Source organism: Cololabis saira, chromosome 12 (assembly GCF_033807715.1).
Source record: "Cololabis saira isolate AMF1-May2022 chromosome 12, fColSai1.1, whole genome shotgun sequence".
NCBI classification, from domain to species: domain Eukaryota; kingdom Metazoa; phylum Chordata; class Actinopteri; order Beloniformes; family Belonidae; genus Cololabis; species Cololabis saira.
In genome coordinates, this window is record NC_084598.1 from 10752770 (window position 1) to 10772410 (window position 19641).

Consider the following 19641-nt stretch of genomic DNA (forward strand, 5'->3'; position numbering starts at 1 on the left):
GGCACACAGGCCCCTTTGGTCACATTAATTTGTTCCCGTTACAGTCGGCGTATCATCTGCTCGTTAATGGCAAAGACGTGACGCAGTTTTTCGTTTAACACCAGTGGTGAGCCAGACAGTTTGGAGCCCTTCGGGCATTGCTGTATGTCACTGAGAATTATCATCGTCCTCTAAGTGAATCACACACCTTATTGGCCAGCAATGAGTGCTTGATCCTAAAATCAATAAAGCCCGAATCAGTAAAAATGGAAGGCAGAGAGAATGGAACATGGCTTTCTAGAAAATTCAAAACATACAGAAGGAGTGGGAGGAATATAATTTGGTCCATATCTGTGGCAATAGCATTTCTCAGTGTTGGCCTCATGTGGTTATGCATGGTTGTTGGTTGAGATGTAGAAGGGAATTTCTGCAACTATAGGGGGAGGTGAGGGTATCCCAATAACACTCACATGAAGAAAGAACGCATGATGTGTATATCTTGATGTAGTCTTACTTGTCTAGCAACAATAGGCTCTTTTTTTATCCAAGTACTTTCCAACTCCCCAATGCTTCCTGTCAAGCCCACTCATTCCTTCATCTTTTATAACAACTCACAAATGTTTTCAAATGGTCAGTCATTTCTTAACCAGTAATATTATTCAGGAGCAAGTCATGTGTTTGTTGGGATCTGTGTTCTCTTGCAGCCTGATACACAAGCAGGACAGTGAATGTGGGACAGATTCAAAATAACTACACTCATCGTGTAATGAAGAAACACGCCTCTCAGTGCGAGGGTGCTGTGTTTTTAATAGTCTCAGCGTAACAGCAAGGCTGAAAAAGGGAGACTGAAAAGTCCTCTCAGCAGGACTCATTCATCTGTTTTTCTTGTCTTTGAGTTAACTAGTTAAATGTTGTCTTTAAAATCACAGTTACAGAACCAGCCCCTGCAGTGGGGACTCCTGCAGCTCTCCACCTCCATATTGTTTTGTGTAAGGGTAAAGGTAAAATGGCAGCACCCCACTGCAAATGTGCAGTCAATAACTCACCAGCTTCTGCTTCTTCCGTATCAAAAAGGTGGTGACATTTTAAACCTGACTGTTGATTCTATCAAATTCAATCACCCCTGTATTTCTTTGTGCAAGCCTGAGAGATATCTTGCAGCACATGGTGCCCTGAAGCCCTAGATGGTCTGACTCAGTCTGACAGGGAACAGGACAATGATCCTACCAAGATTCATAGCTTGCTGGGTAAACCCATCCTGACCAGCGCCGGCACCTTTCCTATGAGTCAGGGAAACACTTTTACTAATATTGCCCTAGTAGATTCAAAATGCTCTAATAAACTAGTAATTTTCAGCACAATTTCATTGAGCAAGAAGGGGAAAAAAAATCCATCAGACCTTACTTTGAACTAAACAGGCCATGTCTCTGGAGATGTTCAGGGCAACTTCAAATACATTTTTAATAAGTCATGCGTATAGAGACTCGGTGCATAGAGTTACATATCAAAAGCTACTCATTCAATGACTGTGTGGAGGCCATTCAAGTGCACTACCCTGCGTAATCCAAAAAACCCTTTAACAATTTATTTCTGCATAGTGATGCATCTCATATAACTGCAGTGAGTGCATTACACACAAACTAGGGAAATACTAGTGCAAAAGGCGCTAAAAATGCACAAATGCAACTCAAAAGCTTATTTTAACACGGTATATACAGTAACACATTTAATGCTTTCATCTGTATGTTGAAGCAACTCATTCTGACATCAGTCACTTCTGTGTTAATGTTCCTCACACTTCATTCAGACATGCCTGCGAAAGTGGGAGAGTATCCCACAGTGCACGGGTAATATTAGTTAAACTCACAAGATTGGACAGTACATCAAGTGAGGCATAATATCGAAGTCCTAATAGAGACTCAGTTTTTTTGAAAAATGTCTACTGCCATCACAATTCATATCTCTGTGCTAACAGGCGGTGGTTGTGAATACATAGCAGCGCTGGATGAAAGTAGGTGCAAATAACACTTTTCTGCGAGTTTATGTTTGTTGAAGAGATGGGATTACTGAAAAAAATCTTATTTATGAGGATTGTATTACTGTAATGGTGTCATACTTTTTTTTTACTTCACCTGGGGACAATCGCTTCATTGTTAGTGCTGCTTAAGAACCTGCACCCCCACACAAATATCTGTATGTCCTTCTGAGTTATTGTTGTTTTGCCAAACACATTTTAAAAAGGTTATAAATTAATGTTTTTGATCAAGTGAAATTCATATTTGCATGAATTCTGGCTCTCACAGATCACAGTGCCCATAAGGCACACAGATTACTCCTGTCATTTAAAAAAAAAAATACTCTTTGGGCCTGATTTACTAAAGGTTTGCGTGTGTAAAAACGTGTGCAAACTTGACAGCACCCGCAAACCAAAGTGCCAGCTGATCTACTAACAGCGTGCAGAGAGGACTGCGCCTCTCAAATGCGCAAAATAGCACACGCTATTCATTTAGTACTTTTGCCCTGATGAATAATCAATATGGGGCGTACACGCCAGAAATCGCTAAATACTGGGAGGGGAAGATGCAAATTAGTCCATTTACCACGCGCAATGAGATTTACCAAGCCTGAAAGTAATTGCGGGGATTGTGATTGCGTCTGTATTTAATACGTTCGAAAGGAAGGTTCTAATCTCCACATGCAAAAGGAGAAATATTTTATTTGAATGTTAAATCTAGTATTATTCAGCAAAAGGTTGCCACAGGAGGCACATTCATTTTTTTATTTGTGATAATAAATAAATCACGTGTTTTCATGGAGAAAAAAGTGTTTCTTATTGTGCGCCTGTTCTGCAGTTGTCATACCCCGGTGTTGTGCCGTATTCAGCACCCCTGCCGTGAAAAGAACCCCCTCGTCTGACAAAAATGATATTCTTATTCCGTGTCACGTTCTGTTTAGCGTCCAGTTTTGTGTTAATGATTCATGTTTAAATGCGCTCATGGATTCCACAATCGTCATACTTTCCCACAATTACAGTCACAGATAACAAAAATCGGGTAAATGGTTATTGATGTCATTAATTAATAGCCTGCTTACTGTGTTGTCTTCCATAATATTTGTCAATATATATAATATAAACTCCTAAGTATGTGTTTGTGTGAGTGTGTATATATAAATATATTGAAGTGTCAGTGTGTTGTTTTTTTTCTTGGTCTACTTATCATTGAATATACGAGGGGGTGCTTTTCACGGCAGGGGTGCTGAATACGGCACAACAATTTGCTTCTTCCACTAATATCTCTAACTCCAACTCGTCAAATTTCATTTTGCGCTTGCGACTATATCCTGCTTTCCATCCAGACTCTCCATGGCGCAAAGTTTGCGCCGCAAACCGTAAGACGCGCAACACCTCATTTAAATACTGCTGTTTGCACCTGTTATCAATTGCGCACACAATCTTAGTTGATCACCCGCAAAACAAACAGCACGCGCAAACTTTTTCAGTGCACATGCAATTTAGTACTCTTTATTTAGGATCTTAGTAAATCGGGCCTTTTGAGTATAAAAGACACCTGGACAAAGAATCAGTTTCTTCTATTCCATCGCAGGTATGTAACCTTTTTTTTTTAACTGTTTTGGTGTTTAGGTTCATGTTTTAATTTTAAAACCTTTGTCTCGTCAAGCTCTGAGAATATCTTGTCTTGTCTTTCCCTCAGTCCCTGCTGGTCCGTACTGTTCCTACCCTCCATGTACCATGTCAGGTTTTTGTATTTTTCATCATGTTTAAGCTGTTGTTTTGCTTGTTTTTTAAAATCCTGCTCTGAAGCGTTTCTTTTTGTTTGTTTTATATGTTAAAATAAATCATGTTTTCTGGAATGCCTGTCTCCTCGTCTCTCTTGTATCTGGGTCCTACTCAGCCTCAATGTGACAGAATGGACCAGCCAGCATGGACCCAGCAGGATAGATCTGTGATCTGTGGAAGTTTTTCTGCCAGGAGGGCAGAAAAAATAATGCCATGTTGGCAGCGGCAGGATGCACCCCACCGTGTCCCTTTTCCCAAGGAGGTCCTGGATGTGCCCCAACCCGTCTCCTTTTCCCAGCCCAGTCCCCAGCCCAGTCCCCTGCCAGGACTCTGCCTTGGCCCCAACCAAGGACTCTGCCCACGCCACAGCCCAAACCCCACCCAATTACTATGCTCAATCCACAGCCAAGGACTCGTTGGCAAGGCCAGGAGTTTGCCAACGACACAGCCCCAGCCCAGGACTCTGTCCATTCCACAGGCAAGGACTCTACCCACGTCCCAGCACCAGCCCAAGCCCAAGACTCTGCCCATTCCACAGGCAAGGACTCTGACCCGGCCGAGAGCAGCAAAGAGCTCTGCTCCTAAGCTGGCGCCCTGAACTGTCTCGCTGGTCAGCCTGGCCCAGCACCCAGGCCCCCAGAAGTGTGTTTGTGTGTTGGCCTCAACGTGACTTCTTGTGATTATTCAAAAAAGGAAGCAATACCAAATAAGCATTTATCACCCTCAGTCTGGAGCTCAATGCAAGATTTCGCACCTCATATGGTAAGGATGATTGAGAAAGGGGAGTGATCAGCCCAGAACTACAACAGAGAAGCTTGATCATGATATCAAGGCATCTGGGACCAGAATTGCCACAAAAACCATTTATGTCACACTATGCTATGATGGACTGAATCCCTGCAGCAACCACAAGGTATCTGTTCTCAAGAATGTGCAAATTTGTCTGTTTACCAGTGACACCTAAATGATTCAGAGGAAGACTTGTGAGAATGCGATGTGGTCAGATGAGATAAAAACTGATTGTTTTCTCTCCCTCTTGTTCAGAGAGAGAGAAATGCTGACAAAGACCTCAAGAACACCTTCCCCACCATCAGCAACATAGGTGGAAACATGAGGGAACTTAAAGGCGACCTATTATGGCATCTAATAATACCTATTTTAAACAGGCCTTGAATGTCTTAAAAACAAGCTTTTGATTGTTTTTGCTAAATAAATTAGAAATTCAGCCTCTGAGCCATGTCTTTATCATCCCATTCTCTAACCTCATTATCTATGCAGGAGTCTGAGTGGGCGGGGCTATGATAATGAGGCTCTGTGCTGATTGGCTGCCTGACGCGATGACGCGAATGATGCGATACACCTCTACGAAAAAATGGCGGGTGCTTGCCGGCGGAGTTAGTTGTGGGCGTGGTTTCACGCATCGCTCCTGTCATTACGTAACGACAGGAGCAGAATCTGAACGGCTCGTAGATCCACATCACACTGGAGGCTCATCCAGGCGGCTGTACAGACTCTGCAGAATTTGGTTGCTTTCCTCCTTCTCTGAGTTGGCAGGCTGAGGGGAGACCACTTTATATATGTTAAAGCAAGAAAAAACTTATTTTTCATAAAAGGTCCCCTTTAAGTTTCTAGTTGCCAGTTGACAACCTGACAATAAAAAGAATGTTTGGAAAGAATCTGCAAAGGGACATGGACCAAAATCCCTCCTGAGATGTATGAAACCCTGGTGACCAGGTAAAAGAAATGTCTGACCTCTGTGTTTGCCAACAAGAGTTTGTACCCCAAGTATCAATCAAACAAGCAAATCAAAATCATAAAAGCGAGCACATCATCTTTGTCCTGGCTTCACTCCACTGGCTGCCTGTGTGTTATAGAGTTCATTTTAAAATGCCTATGCTTGTTTTGATCTTTGATCCTGTTCCTCTCTGAGCTTCTTCACCCCCACTCACCTTCTCAGTGCTTCAGGTCGACTGACATGCTGCTCCTGCAGGTACAGAGGTCTAGGAAGTAGCTCAGAGGTGACAGGGCTTTCTCTATTACTGCCCCCCAACTGTGGAATAACCTGCCCTCTCAAATTAGAGAGGCCCCTTCACTGTCCACTTTCAAAACCCATTCTTATTCTTTGTCTTTCAACCTCAACAAGACTAATGGCGCTTTTACACTAGTACCTACTCAGAGGTGTGGCGACTCGACTCGACTCGCCACGCCTCATCTCGCCTCCACTCGACTTGCCCTGGTTTCTTTTTAGACGCCCAGATCAAAGTACGAGGTTGGAGTGAAGCTGCTGTGACGTATTTGATTGTGTGATCTAAACGGAGAAGACAACAACACTAAAGATGTAGAACCTGGAGGAGATGATAGATGTCAGCGATGCTTTTTTTTGTTTGTTTGTTTGTTTGTTTGTTTGTCTCGGCGCTGCTGAAAAGTCCGTTGGGAGCCGTGAGCAGCTATGAAGAGACAGAGCTCCTGGTAGATCTTGTCGTTCCTTATCGCCCATCTACATCCCTTTTTAATTCTCTCCTCAGCCACCAGGTTTATGAACATCTGCACCTCAGAGTTGGATCATGAAACAGACTTTTGCGCTGCCATTGCCTGTTGAATTAAATGAACAAGAAGTCGCTCTTTCGCTGATTTCCACATCCTGATTCAAACGTCTGACGGCCCCGCCCCCTGACCAACTGGGCAGGACTGAATAGAGTGAAGTTAATTAATAATGCAGTCGATCCAGTGTCAGCAAGCAGCTCATCCAATAACCTTCGACTGCTATCCGTCTGTCTGTTGATGTGACTGCAGCAGTCCAGACTTGTGCAGCACTGAAAGACAGAGTATACATATGTCCCCAGGTCTGACCCAATTAAGTGTTCTTCGCAAAATGTTATGGAAAAGTCCTAAGATTCATGCGTCACCAGAATTATGGAAAGCAGTGCATAAAAGGGACTGTAGAGAGACACATGAAATTTGTTAAAAAAACAAGCAAAATGGGAGAGAAACAAAATGCTCCGAAAGGAGCTGCGTGAAGTGTTCTGGAACGTTGGGAAGTGACAGGCTTAAGCAGTTATGTCAGAACTTCTGCATGCCGCTTTACTTCATTATTTCTACTTGACTATTTGCGTATCATCCAAAATGATCAAATCACTCTCTGTAGCGTCCCTGGAAACATTTAGTGTTACATTTGTTTTTCTTTTAAATGTATTTTTACTGGTATGTTTGCTTGGCTTTCTAGCATTTTTCTCTAATGTTTGTGTTTTTGCTATTACTTTTGACCCAAATGACAATCACAGATGCTCAATTGGGAAAAATGACAAAAAATGAAAATGTGTTAAAAATGCTTGTTTTCTAAGTAATGGAGGATGGGAACAGAACAATACGTAAGCATACACAATGTGTCCTGTTACATCATTTGACAGCACCTTGAGTTTCTATTTATCAAGCAAAGCCTCAAGATTAGGTATCTGCCTGTGATGGCTTTGGACATGAAGCTATGATGGATTTCTAGTGCTGCACCATCTCCAAATCTTTTTAGTGATTGCTGCTTTCATGTTGGCGTGGTAAATATTCCACCCTGAGGCTGGCAGTCAAGAATTTGATCTGGTTCTGTATCTGTGTGCTGGGATGTGGTGGTGCAGATATGAGGTGATGCAACAATGCAATACTTTGTATTTAGTTTTAAAAGAGGCAGGGTGAGAAGGAAACTGCCAGTAAATGACATGCAGTTCACATCCACGTAGTCTTTCGTCATCATTTAACTCACTGTTTTGGAGTTGATTGTCATGGTTTATTGATTTTTTTATATGTTATTTGTTTCTTTGTCATGTCCTATACTCTGCTATACCTTGTTTTGATACTTGTTTTTGGTATAGGACTATTTTACCTGTATTTGCTATTTTATTTTATTGGGCTTGCATCTTTGTTTTTAATTGGGTTTTGCTTCCTGCACTCATATAACCCCAGAGGCGGTGTACTATAAAGTGAGATAAGATGATTAACAAGATTTATGGGCTCTGAAGCCAAGATTTCTGGTTGCATGAATGTGGCTCCCTTTTAACCTGGCTACATCACCATGGGGATTTATGCTGAAAACCTAACCCCAGGTTATGTTTCATATTTGATCTTAAATCTGCTTGTTGAAGAAGGTTTTCTTCAGATAATAGTAATACTTCAAATTTCTTGCATTTCTTACATGATGAAGGCACTAATTTGGATCATGTTTTTGAGCTTTGTCATGGTCTGTTGCCAGATTCATTTGAGTGAAGTGCCATTGCAGCTATCAGAAAATCAGTTACATAACAGAATAATCTGTTCTAACATGGTGAAAATACAGAATGAATTAAATCAATTTGTTTTTCAACACTGTTGCATTCAATGTGAAATGCTTGGTTAAAGCAAATTGCATGTGAATGGCCCATTATTGTTTTATTTTTGGTCACCTTCTGTTCTGTTGGAATGCACACTGTGCTAGAACCAGTAAATTGGCTTGATAAATCCTATCAAAGATTATAATCACAATCACTTTTTGTGGTTGTATTTGTTGTATTTTAGGTACTTGGTTGACTCTCTAAAAAGCCTTGGTATTTTGAACTGCCTTCCCGCCATAACCCTCATGTTTCAGTGAGAGATACCTGCATTGTAATAGCCATGACAAATCTGCTGATGGGAACCAAAATAGAAGAGTAGTTGATCTGCATGAGACTGGAAAGGAATTAAAAGTAATTTCAGTGTTTACACATCCATCAGTCCACAAGTTGTCTACTAATGGAGACAAATAGAAGAGGGTGCCCACCCAAGAAGACCCCAAAGGCACAACAGAGATATAACAGAGACATTTTGGCATGAGTTATGGCAAAGGGTTGGGAGAGCCAACCATAGCACAAAGACCACAAGAAAATGTAGCTTGGGGTCATGTCTGATGGATATGTGGCTGAGTTTATACTGCCATGCCTCACCCTCAGTCAATGCCAATGTGGGCCAAAGAAAACTGGAAAACTATCTGGAAAAAAAAAACGACATCACCGGGACTGACAAACATCTCTGTCCATGAGGCTCCTATATGTAAGTCATTGAACAGGCAGGGCGTCCATGTCAGAACACTAAATAGACAGTGTCTGATGGATGGATGGATGGATGGATGGATGGATGGATGGATGGACGGACGGACGGACGGACGGACGGACGGACGGACGGACGGACGGACGGACGGACGGACGGATGGATGTATAGATGGATGGATGGATGGATGGATGGATGGATGGATGGATGGATGGATGGATGGATGGATGGATGGATGGATGGATGGATGGATGGATGGACGGACGGACGTATTGGGTGGAGACAATTGCTGGCATGGGTGTAGATCCCGGGGGGGACGGGGGGGGACATGTCCCCCCCAATTTCTGAAAAACATGAATTGTCCCCCCAATAAAAATACCCTAAATTATTCAAAATTGAACAAATGTATTTTCAGACTTAAAGGTTGAATATGTAGAATATTTCTTAAAAATATATTTCTAAAAAAATAATACATCCACGGTGCGTTTTGAGGTGTACAGATTGAAAGTATTGCTATGCCATACATTTTTTTTTTTTAGTCTGAATTAATATTTTTAAAATTTTTGACGGGCTCCAATCGAGCTGTTTAGGACAAATAGACAAGAAATAAACAAGAAAGGTAAGCACAATAAATGATTCCCTGTGCAGTATTTTTTGGCGAGCCTTTACCAATTTATGGCATGGTATGATTTGCATATTAAAATTTACAAATTAAAAATTAAAATCACGTTGGTGTCCCCCCCAATCCTGACATCGGATCTGCACCCCTGATTGCTGGAATAAGATTTTTATCTATCAAGAAATAGTCGATACGTGAAAATGAACAATGTGCATGGGAAAAGAATATTGTCTTAAAGAGGAATGTAAAAATCCCCAGTAAAGACATTTCAGTAAAGACAGAAATTATGATGTTTGTGTTGTCGGCGTAAGCGTACTGTTTGTCCCCAATAGTGATAAGACCATATTCTATGACATGAAAATTAGATCATTCCAATGGGTTCACTAACTTTCTCTTGCCGGTATAACTTCATTGTTTTAGCTCATTTTCATAAATCACAGTTCTGTATTCATGCACAGGTGGAAATATTTCAATAAAATTCTTTTGAAGAAAATGATACTGTTTGATATTTCACATTAAATCTCAGACAGATGTGGTAAATGACTAACAGATGAAACTTTTAGCATGTGAGCATGAAGCAAAAGCTCATGTTAAGTAAAGGTGCTACAAAAAGTTTTACAACCCCAAATAGTACACCGGCTCCCAGGAGTTGAATTATCATTCATCATATGCTGGGCTGGCAGTGGCAAGTGTTAATAACAATGTGGCTGACATATGGAACAGAGAGCAGAATCATGCCTCATGTGGGCAGAAGCATCATAAAAGCAGCATCCACTAACTGTCCTTCCAGCCTGGCTATTGTCCGCGAGGTTTTATTAGCTCTCTGCTACTCCTGCAGTACTCAGCTTACATCACTCATGGAAATGACTCTGATTAATCAGCTGAGTGCTGGAGTGTGCAGGCTTTGCAGGAGACTGGCTCCCAAAGAGCAAATCCTACAGTAAATCATGCCTGTTCACAGTGAGCTGCACCTTCATCTTCACCCAGGCCTTTTCTACTCATTTCACACTGCAGTTGGCTCCCTCCTCTCTGGCACATGAAAAGCTTTTCCAAGTAGAGATGGGAGAGCAAGGAAAACCCAACACATGTTTCATGCTGACATCTAGTGGAATTCAAAACATGTGACTGTAATAGGCTGAAATTTAACTTTCCCTGCATAGCCTAAAAGTGTGTCCTGAAATAATTTGTTGTGAAGTATAAGTAACTATAGTCGTCCGTAAGAGTTCAGTTTTACCTTACACATGATTATAATGAGCATGATTTTCCTTCCAGGTCAGCTAGTGCTGCACCCTACAGCTCATTGGAGGGCTATATCATTGGACTGTTTCAGAAAGCATCCAGTCATAGACAGTCTGCCATCTGGGGCATGCCGTCAGAGGACTTGAGGACACATACGCAAGCTGAGGGGGGGCGTCTGTAGAAGATGGAGGCATGAAGCAATCCACAGTGAGCTGTCCCAGCTTAAAAAGAACAGCCCCACCAATATATTTGGACCACTCTGATGAGCAACTCAGTTCAAGCCCTCCGTTTCTACTTGTGGGATACTTACAGCCAAATTCTTGAATGTCGAAAGGTGGCTGGATCACAATGAGGGCTGTCAGTCAGAAAACCTGCAAGACACAGACAAAGAGAATACAAACTCAGAGAGGCATGGTCACTTTCGGAGTCACAGAAATATCTGGGTCCTTGGAGCCAGGAAGAGACTGAAGTCTCTAATTCGACTAAAGTTTTGAAAGCATCCATCCATTCATTTTCTATACCCGCTTTATCCTTTGCAGCGTCACGGGGGTCTGCTGGAGTCTATCCCAGCTCATCACAGACGAGAGGCAGGGGTCCACCCTGGACAGGTCGCTAGTCAGTCGCAGGGCCACATACATACACAGAAAACCAGACACACTCACTCTCACACCTACGGGCAATTTAGAATAATCAATTAACCTACTACACATGTTTTTGGACTGTGGGAGGAAGCCGGAGTACCCGGAGGGAACCCACACAAGCACGGGGAGAACATGCGGTAACCCTTTCTTTTACAGTACAGTAATAACCAGGTAATACCATGGTAATTACACTGTAATTACCTAGTAGTACCTTGTATTTACAAGGTAATTACATGGTAACTACCGAGTAATTTACCCAGTAAGTACTAGCTAATTATTTTATATTTTCTTGTACCATGTAATTATGTGTATTTACCATGTAATAACATGGTAAATACCTGGTTGTTTAAACTAAACATTACTAGGTAATTACAAAGACATTAGATGGGAACTATGAGGGAAATTATAGGTATTTACTAGGTTAATATTGGTAACTACCAGTCAATTTACCATGTAATTACTCTGAAATTACATTAATTATTTCTAAGTAAGTACCAGGTAATTACTAAGTATTTTTCTGCAAACTACCAGATCTGCTATTTTTCAGCTGGTGGTGCGTGTAAATGGCAGCAGATTACGTTCAGAATGAATTAAGCACTTCTGTCATTTTACGTTTTATTTTTATGCTCTTATTTTGAAGAGCATCGTTCTTCCTCTGTTACTTCCGTTATTGACGAAGCTTGACTTCCTGTTCCCGTCCGAGCGTAGCAGCATGCTAACACTGCTCCTGAGTTGGTAAAATATGCAAGCAAATGATTAACTTGTCATATTTTGTGTTGAAACTTATGAAAAGTTATTTCATTGTGGTTCGCCCCGTGTTTTTGTTGTTTACATGTCTCAAATCTTTGCTTCTGTGAGGGTCTTTGGAAAAGAAAAATTGAGATTAAGGGTGATGGCCAAATGCAGATAATACTGGGGTCCTTGACATGCCAGTTTGAGATCTAAATATGTTGTTTTATCGTGATTGAATGCACTGTATTTTTTTATTTGTTGCATTGATTGACTGAATGTGCCTATATTTTCAACACTGTGCCTAGTTTTATGTTTTACACTATGCAATACGTTTTACAGTGTACAATATGTTTTTATACAGAACTTTGTATTTTTTTCTTTATCCTTTTGAAGAAAAAAAAAGTATTTGACAGATCACCTGTTTTGGCATAGGCTATTTGTTACAAGGTGGTGGTGGTGTGTGAGGGGGTGTGGTCCAACTTTCTAATTGCGGGGTGAAGGGGAGGTAATTATCAGACGTTTTGCCAATTGTTCAAATCTTTATAATTATAATCTACAATTACCAGGTAATATTATGGAAACAACACACGCTTTCTTTTACAGTCCAGTTTCACTTTAATTAATGGGTAAATATCAGGTAATTATTTCTGTACTTAATGAGGAAGTACCAGGTAATATTATGGAAACAACACACGCTTTCTTTTACAGTCCAGTTTCACTTTAATTACTGAGTAAATGCCAGGTAAAAATGTCTGTACGTATTGGGTAAATACTTAGGAAATAGAATTACTGGGCAAGTAACTACAAGGTAAGTACCTGCCAATTGCCAGGTAAAACATGGTAACTATCAGGTTAATAACAAGGTCAATACAGTCATTTACACCCCTCGGGGGTACATGTACCAATCCATTGATAATACATAAATCAATAATGAATGGGTAAATACCCGGTAGTTATCCATGGAATGTATAGTAAATAGTCTTTGTAATTTCCTAGTAATGTTTAGTTTAAACAACCAGGTATTTACCATGTTATTACATGGTACATACACATAATTACAATAAGTAATGTAATTAAGTAATAAATAATGTACATAAGTACAAGAGAATACGTAATAATTACCTAGTACTTACTGGGTAAATTACCCGGTAGTTACCATAAAATTACCTTGTAAATACAAGGTACTACTAGGTAATTACAGTGCAATTACCATGGTATTACCTGGTTATTACTGTACTGTAAAAGAAAGGGTTACCGAACATGCAAACTCCACACAGAAAGACCCCTGCCTGGCCAGGAAGTCAAACCGGCAACCTTCTTGCTGTGAGGCAACCGTGCTAACCACTAAGCCACTGTGCTGCCTTGTTTTGAAAGCAATTTAACAAATTCAAAAGTGGCTTCTATTTTTTTTTAGCTTCTCTTGAATGATATAGCGGCAGATTATCTGATGTGTAAACACAACTGTGCACTGATGAAGCTTAGCATGACAAAAACATCTTTTGTCAAGGGAGGAATATTGATAACTGTCTCCCGCCTCACATAAGCTTCATCCAAGTTGATGCCTAAATCACTTTTGATCCACAAAGCTGGTGGATGGATAAATTATCACTGATAGCTATTAGTTGCACACCACTGATCCCTGATCGTTAAAATGTAATCCTCACCATCACTGTATTGGCGCTTTGTTTGTTAATCACTGAGTTTAAACCTGAGTCACCACACGCGTTCTTAAAACTACACTGAGTTGGTCCACTTATATTTTTGCCATAATGTTAATTTAATTCAAGAAGTAAATAATCAAATATTAATATTGCAGCATAGCAAGTTACCACACTGAAGAAAAAGTTAGAAAAATAACTGACTGACTAACACAAAGCATATTTTTTCTGAATTTTAAAAGAACAAAATAACTTTTAACAGTAGATTTGAATGTGTGGCGATAAAATTAAATCCCAAATTCCCATGATTAACTTAAGTCAGGAAAATATACCCTAATGCAATTTAGGTAGGTTTCAGAAGTTTTCAAGATGTGCCATCAAATCATATTCTCACACACACATACAAGCTTTTCCTCTATTTTGACTTCTTCTGCTGTATTGATACCGTGCACATATTGGCTGTGTGAGTATTCATAATGGTGCAGAGCAAGATACAGAACTTAGTTGGTATCAGATCTCCTTAACCAGCGCTTGTGCTTTGAGTGGTGAACGACACATACATACATACAGTAGGTATAAAATGTGTAGAAAAACTGTGTATTCACCAAACCAGCCTTGAAACTGCTTTGGTCAAAAAGAGGTATAAATATCAATCCCATAATGTCCAACTATTCCATTCAGGCAAAACAGTTCATTTCATTTACAATTGTGCTCTCAAATGGTTTTGCAGATCTCAGTCAGCTGACCAGAGTATTAGCAACCTTTTACGATGAGTCAAATTTCATGGGTGCTCTCAGACCTGTGAAGATTTATTTTCTGTGTTGCCTAATTTTCTTGCCTTTTAGCAAATCAGCCAGTTTCATGACTCACTAGACTCAAGTGTCTCATTGTGATTGTATCATTAAAGACATCTACAGGGAGAGATAACACAACTTAATTTGTGCTCTGAAGTGAAGAACATTTCACAAGGGTTAAATCTATCAGGAATTTGGGGTGTTAAGGATTTTTCTTTAGCAGCACACTTTTCATCCGTCATTTGGACCCCTTAACTTTATACAGTCCTTAGTAAAAACAATCTGAAGGAAATTGTTTTCTTTTGCTTGTACTGGTGACCTTTTAACGCTATGAGACAGGACTTGACGCATTTCTAGACAACATGATGGCTGTGGATAAATATCAGCACTACACTAGTATCATTTCAAGAATCATTTCATAGCACATACTGGAGTGGGGGAAGGAGCTCTTTCCATTTGCTTTCACCACAAAAATACTTGCAGCCTTCATGTAAACAGTATGAAAGGTCAAGGTGAGAGTTTGCAGCTAGCTGAGGACAAAAGCAACGATTCGACCTTGCTTTATGCTGCAACACACTTGCAAGAAAGCAACTGACATTTTCTTACAAAATGAAACATTTCGAAAGAAAATTTTCAATTGAGTGTAATAAGTATCCCAAACCTTATTGCAAGGCTTTCTATTTGTCGATAATGTACTTTAACCTGCTCTCACAAATAAATGTTACCCCTCAAGGACAAGTACAACCTAGAATAGATCCTAAATTTTGCCCGCTGAGAGAGGCACCAGGCACTAATGCGTATGATACCATCACAATAAAGACAATTGCCTCTTGGTGGGGATAATTGCACACTTCCAGAACTATTAACATCCTCAAGGGACCCAACAATGCAGAGGATAAACAAAGCAATTTCATGACGACATGAAAGCCCCAGTAACTGAACCAACCAGTCACTGGATTTGTTGGGGATCTGCGTCAAAATAAACATGAGTATGGTCCGACTTAACCTCGTAGCTACAGCAGGCTGGAATAACTACTTTGTGAATAGACCACAAACTACCTCTGAAAATACTGCAGGACTCTTCATCTGAATCTTGACATAAAGCAGCTGAGGAGATATATCAAATGATGTCATATGAAGCTAAAAATATTGACTGTGAACAGAGCAAATGATATGATCATTCAGCTTATTGTAGAACTTTGATGTCTGAAAGTTTAAATTAAGCTTAAACTTGGTCTTTAATGGCTTACTAACTACTAATAATAGACATCTGGGGCGCCCTGGAGGAGGTAGAGCACTCGGCTACCACGCAGGAGGCTGCTTGTTTGATTGCTGACCTTGTCGCCCATATGTCGAGGTGTCCTTGGGCAAATCATTAACCCCCCGTGTTGCCTCTGATAGATACACTGGTGTGAGATTGTGTACAGTATGTATGATACCACAAAATAAACAACCCAAAAAACAATGCCTTGACTCATTGGATTAAACTGTGTACATATGTACGGGCCGAGAGAGTGCTTGGGTGTGAATGTCCTTTGAGTGGTCGACGTAACTAGAGAAGCTTGTTCTAATAAGATTTACAATTCAAGTACCTATCTGCTGTAGCTACAATCCAGACAGGCAATCACTCAGATGTACTTGTGTACTTATATCCTATGAAACCATGTCTAAAGGAAAAAAAGGAGGAAAAAGATCAATGGGAAATGTGTTACAAATGTCAAATATTACTTTTTTCCTTTTTTAATCAGCCATCCAATGTTTTACCATTTTCATTTCTTTCTTTCTTCTTTTTTCTTTTGGATGTCAATGCTGGTATTATTGTCTAACAAGTCCTTCCATGACAGCTCATCTCCCTGATTAAACAACTCCACAGTTGGAGCTTTGAAACAAAGCCTTTCCCTAATATTCCACCTGATAAAATCCCACTGTTTTCCAACAACAACAACAAAATCCTATGATTATTCTTAGTCCCCAGCTGAGCTGTTTAATGAAGAGTAGCATGCAGTCCAAACAACTAGAAAAGCAGCACAGCACCAAATTACAGTCTTTCCAGTCTTCACCAAAACAAGCGAGCAGCTTCACAGACGCTACTTGAACTGCTCAGCCCCTGAGGATCCCATGCTTTCTTCCTCTCTTTCTCAGTCCTGAGTTCTTCCTCTCACTGCATCTCTGTCTCCAAGACACATGGCTCTCTGTGACTGTTGTTACCGGGGACTTTTGGGGGCTCTCAGCTGCCAAGGATCTCCGGAGCATGGCATATGAACACTGGAAGATGTGCATGTGTGAGCAAAGAGCTTTCCTCACAGGAGGAGTCTGGCCCAAACTTAATCTCTCTATTGTGAGGATCAAGGGTTAGAGAGAGGAGGAAAAAAAGGGTTGGGGGGGCTTACTGAAATCCCATGGCAGTGCTGCAATGCAGGGGTTTAATATTGAGTCAGAATGTAGGCAAACATATTAAAGAACTTGCCTTTGGCTTACACATATTTTTACACAAACATAAGAATACACAATTGGACAAATGCGTACATGGCTGTACATAGGTCCATCGCATGTGAAATAGTCACATAAATAGAGTTTGAAAAACATGAAAGATCGATTTAGCACTGTGGAATGATGCCATATTGACACACATATTGTTTATTGATGAAGGACGTGAACCAGTTACATATCACTATTTTTGCAAGTATAAGGAAAGCAGGTTGTTGTTGTTGCCTTCCCTTTCAGTCTGTGCACTTATCTAGAGAGCGAGAGGTGAGGAGCATGATGGGTGTTTGCTTACATGACAGATTGCTGACTGTGGGAGTCTTTTACAGTCAGCAGAAACCACCAATTCATGACACTTTTGACGCTTTTGCCTGTTCTGATACAAACAGTAGAGAGAAAAGACAGAAATAACATTGTTCGACAAATATTTTCTCATTGAGAGAATTTAATTTGATGTCAAGTCAAGCTATACTTTAAAAAAAAAGAGACACATATTGCAGGGTGTGATAGATTAAATAACTTGTTGGGATACTGTAAAAGAACTGAAAATTTGTCCACCCTGGCTGTGGTGATTCTTGTAAATGTCATTGCTTAAAAAAGCTGCTCTGTTGTTTGGGGCAAACACTCTGACCTACTCCGTCTCGAGATGTTTTAATTGCTGTATAGTTTATATGTCTTTTCTGCTACAGGGATTAAATGAACGTTTTGTGGCTAGTTACATCTTCAACTGACACAGAACTCCCATTGCTACATACAGTATTTTATTTGGTCTGTGACCAGATACTGACAGGCATGCTTTCCTCATCTGCAATTTTTTTTTTTATGTTGTTGCTCAATTTCTTTCCCTCTACCTGCCAAGTGGCGAGCTAACCAAGCGAGCCACCATCACTGTTCACTGTGACCTGCAGACTCATTAAGGATTTGGACATTGCAAAGTGAGTTTTAGATGAATAAATCAAGTTTGATCACGTCTATAAGCAGAAACTGATGTGCAATTTCAACTATGCAAAATAATGAATCACACACTGTGAGTTATTAAGATTAAAATACCACAGTAATCTTTGTGAGATGTTATATGATCTAATGTGGGAGGTAATTTAGTTAAGTTATACACCAGGCAAAGACACGTTACATTACAGGCCTGAGTTAGCATGTTAAATCAGTTGCCAGGCTAACATTTAAAAAGCTTTACAAAGCTTTAAAATTTCCCTTGGACAGATGAAACAGAAAAGACGATGTTTGGTTCACATTTGGTGAAAAACAAACACATCATATCAATACAAAGACCTCATATCACCTATCAATCTGGGCTTGGGCTTGTTGTCCAGCCACCTGACTGGCGGAATATTGCAGCTGTTTACGCTGAACTCCTCTCTATAGGAGAGTATACAACTTGAGGCCAAAGAAAATGGGGTCATGCAATAGAAAGATGATCCTAAATGTATGAGTAAGACTACAACTGAATAACTGGGGAAAAAGAGAATAAATGTGTAGCAATGGTCCGGTCAAAATTTGACATCAACCCATTTGGAACGTTGCGGCAGGACCTTCGGAGAGTTGTGCATAAATGGATGCTTGAAACCCTCAACGCACTGCAGTAACATGGTAGAGTGGCACAAAATTCCCCCCACAACAATCTGACAACCTGATAATGTCCTTGAAAAAACAAGTGCTTGAAGCTACAGTATCCCTGTAAGGGATGGTTTTGTAAACTACTGAACGATGTGCTTCGTCTTTCGCACTAACTCTAGATTTTGGCTTCGAATGTGTTAAATAAATAATGACACTGTGCAATATGTCATGTTTTGTTCCTCAGCTAGAGTTATGTTTGTCACTCTGAAACCTAGCCAGATATTTTTTGTTTCTATGTGCTGATGCCAGGGGGCTACATCTAGCTTGCTAAACTGGCACCAATGTGGAAGTGGCAGTATCTGCGGTCCCTGTGGCAATGTGAACTAATTTGCAACAGAAATAAATAAATTTACAGCTGACTGGTAAAAAAAAAAAAAAAAAATAACTCCATTTCACATCCATGACCAATGAAGGGCAGTTTAATATGACATACCTTATCAGGTAAAATTATATAGAGACACATTTATACATAATTAAGGTTTTTTTGTTTGTCTGTTCTTTTATTTCATCACTTTAGCTACTTAAATAGAGGAACGTATAATCACTCTTATTTTTAAGATATTATACTTTGTTCAGTGCTATTAATTGTTCTCAGAGACCTGCGAGGACACAGGTGGCTCCAGCAGAGCCCCACTAGCGGTCTTTGGCTGGGGGCCAACTGCAAAGGATTCTTCGTTCCACCCAGTGGTACATTTTTGGATTAACTGGGGTTTGGAAAATCCTGCCAAGATGACATCCCATAAAGTCTGAAAAATCATCCTCAAAACTATCTTTCTGCAACCTCTTATCTGCGTGATATCGAAGAAGGTTTGTGCAGTTCCTTTAGTCGGTGCCTGATAAGCAGAACTTCAGACAAGAAAGAGGGTGCGCGTTCTTTTTCACACGCCTGTAGGTGAGGCTCCTACACCGACACTGTAAAAGAATACAATAATCACAAAGCCTCGGTGGTTGAACACCGTTCTGCAGAAATATGGCTCCCATACTTTAAAATAACTGGCTAGCAGAGATTACATTTGAC

General features: G+C 40.3%; 1 protein-coding gene across 2 annotated transcripts in view; it reads right to left on the reverse strand.

Moving 5' to 3' along the window:
- Window positions 1-19641, reverse strand: part of LOC133456830 (synaptotagmin-2-like) — an 83287-nt gene that overhangs the window by 36204 nt on the left and 27442 nt on the right. For both annotated transcript variants that reach the window (XM_061735452.1, XM_061735454.1), the window contains exon 3: window positions 10993-11053. The gene's annotated coding sequence lies outside the window, so the exon portion shown is untranslated. The remainder of the gene's footprint in view (window positions 1-10992; window positions 11054-19641) is intronic.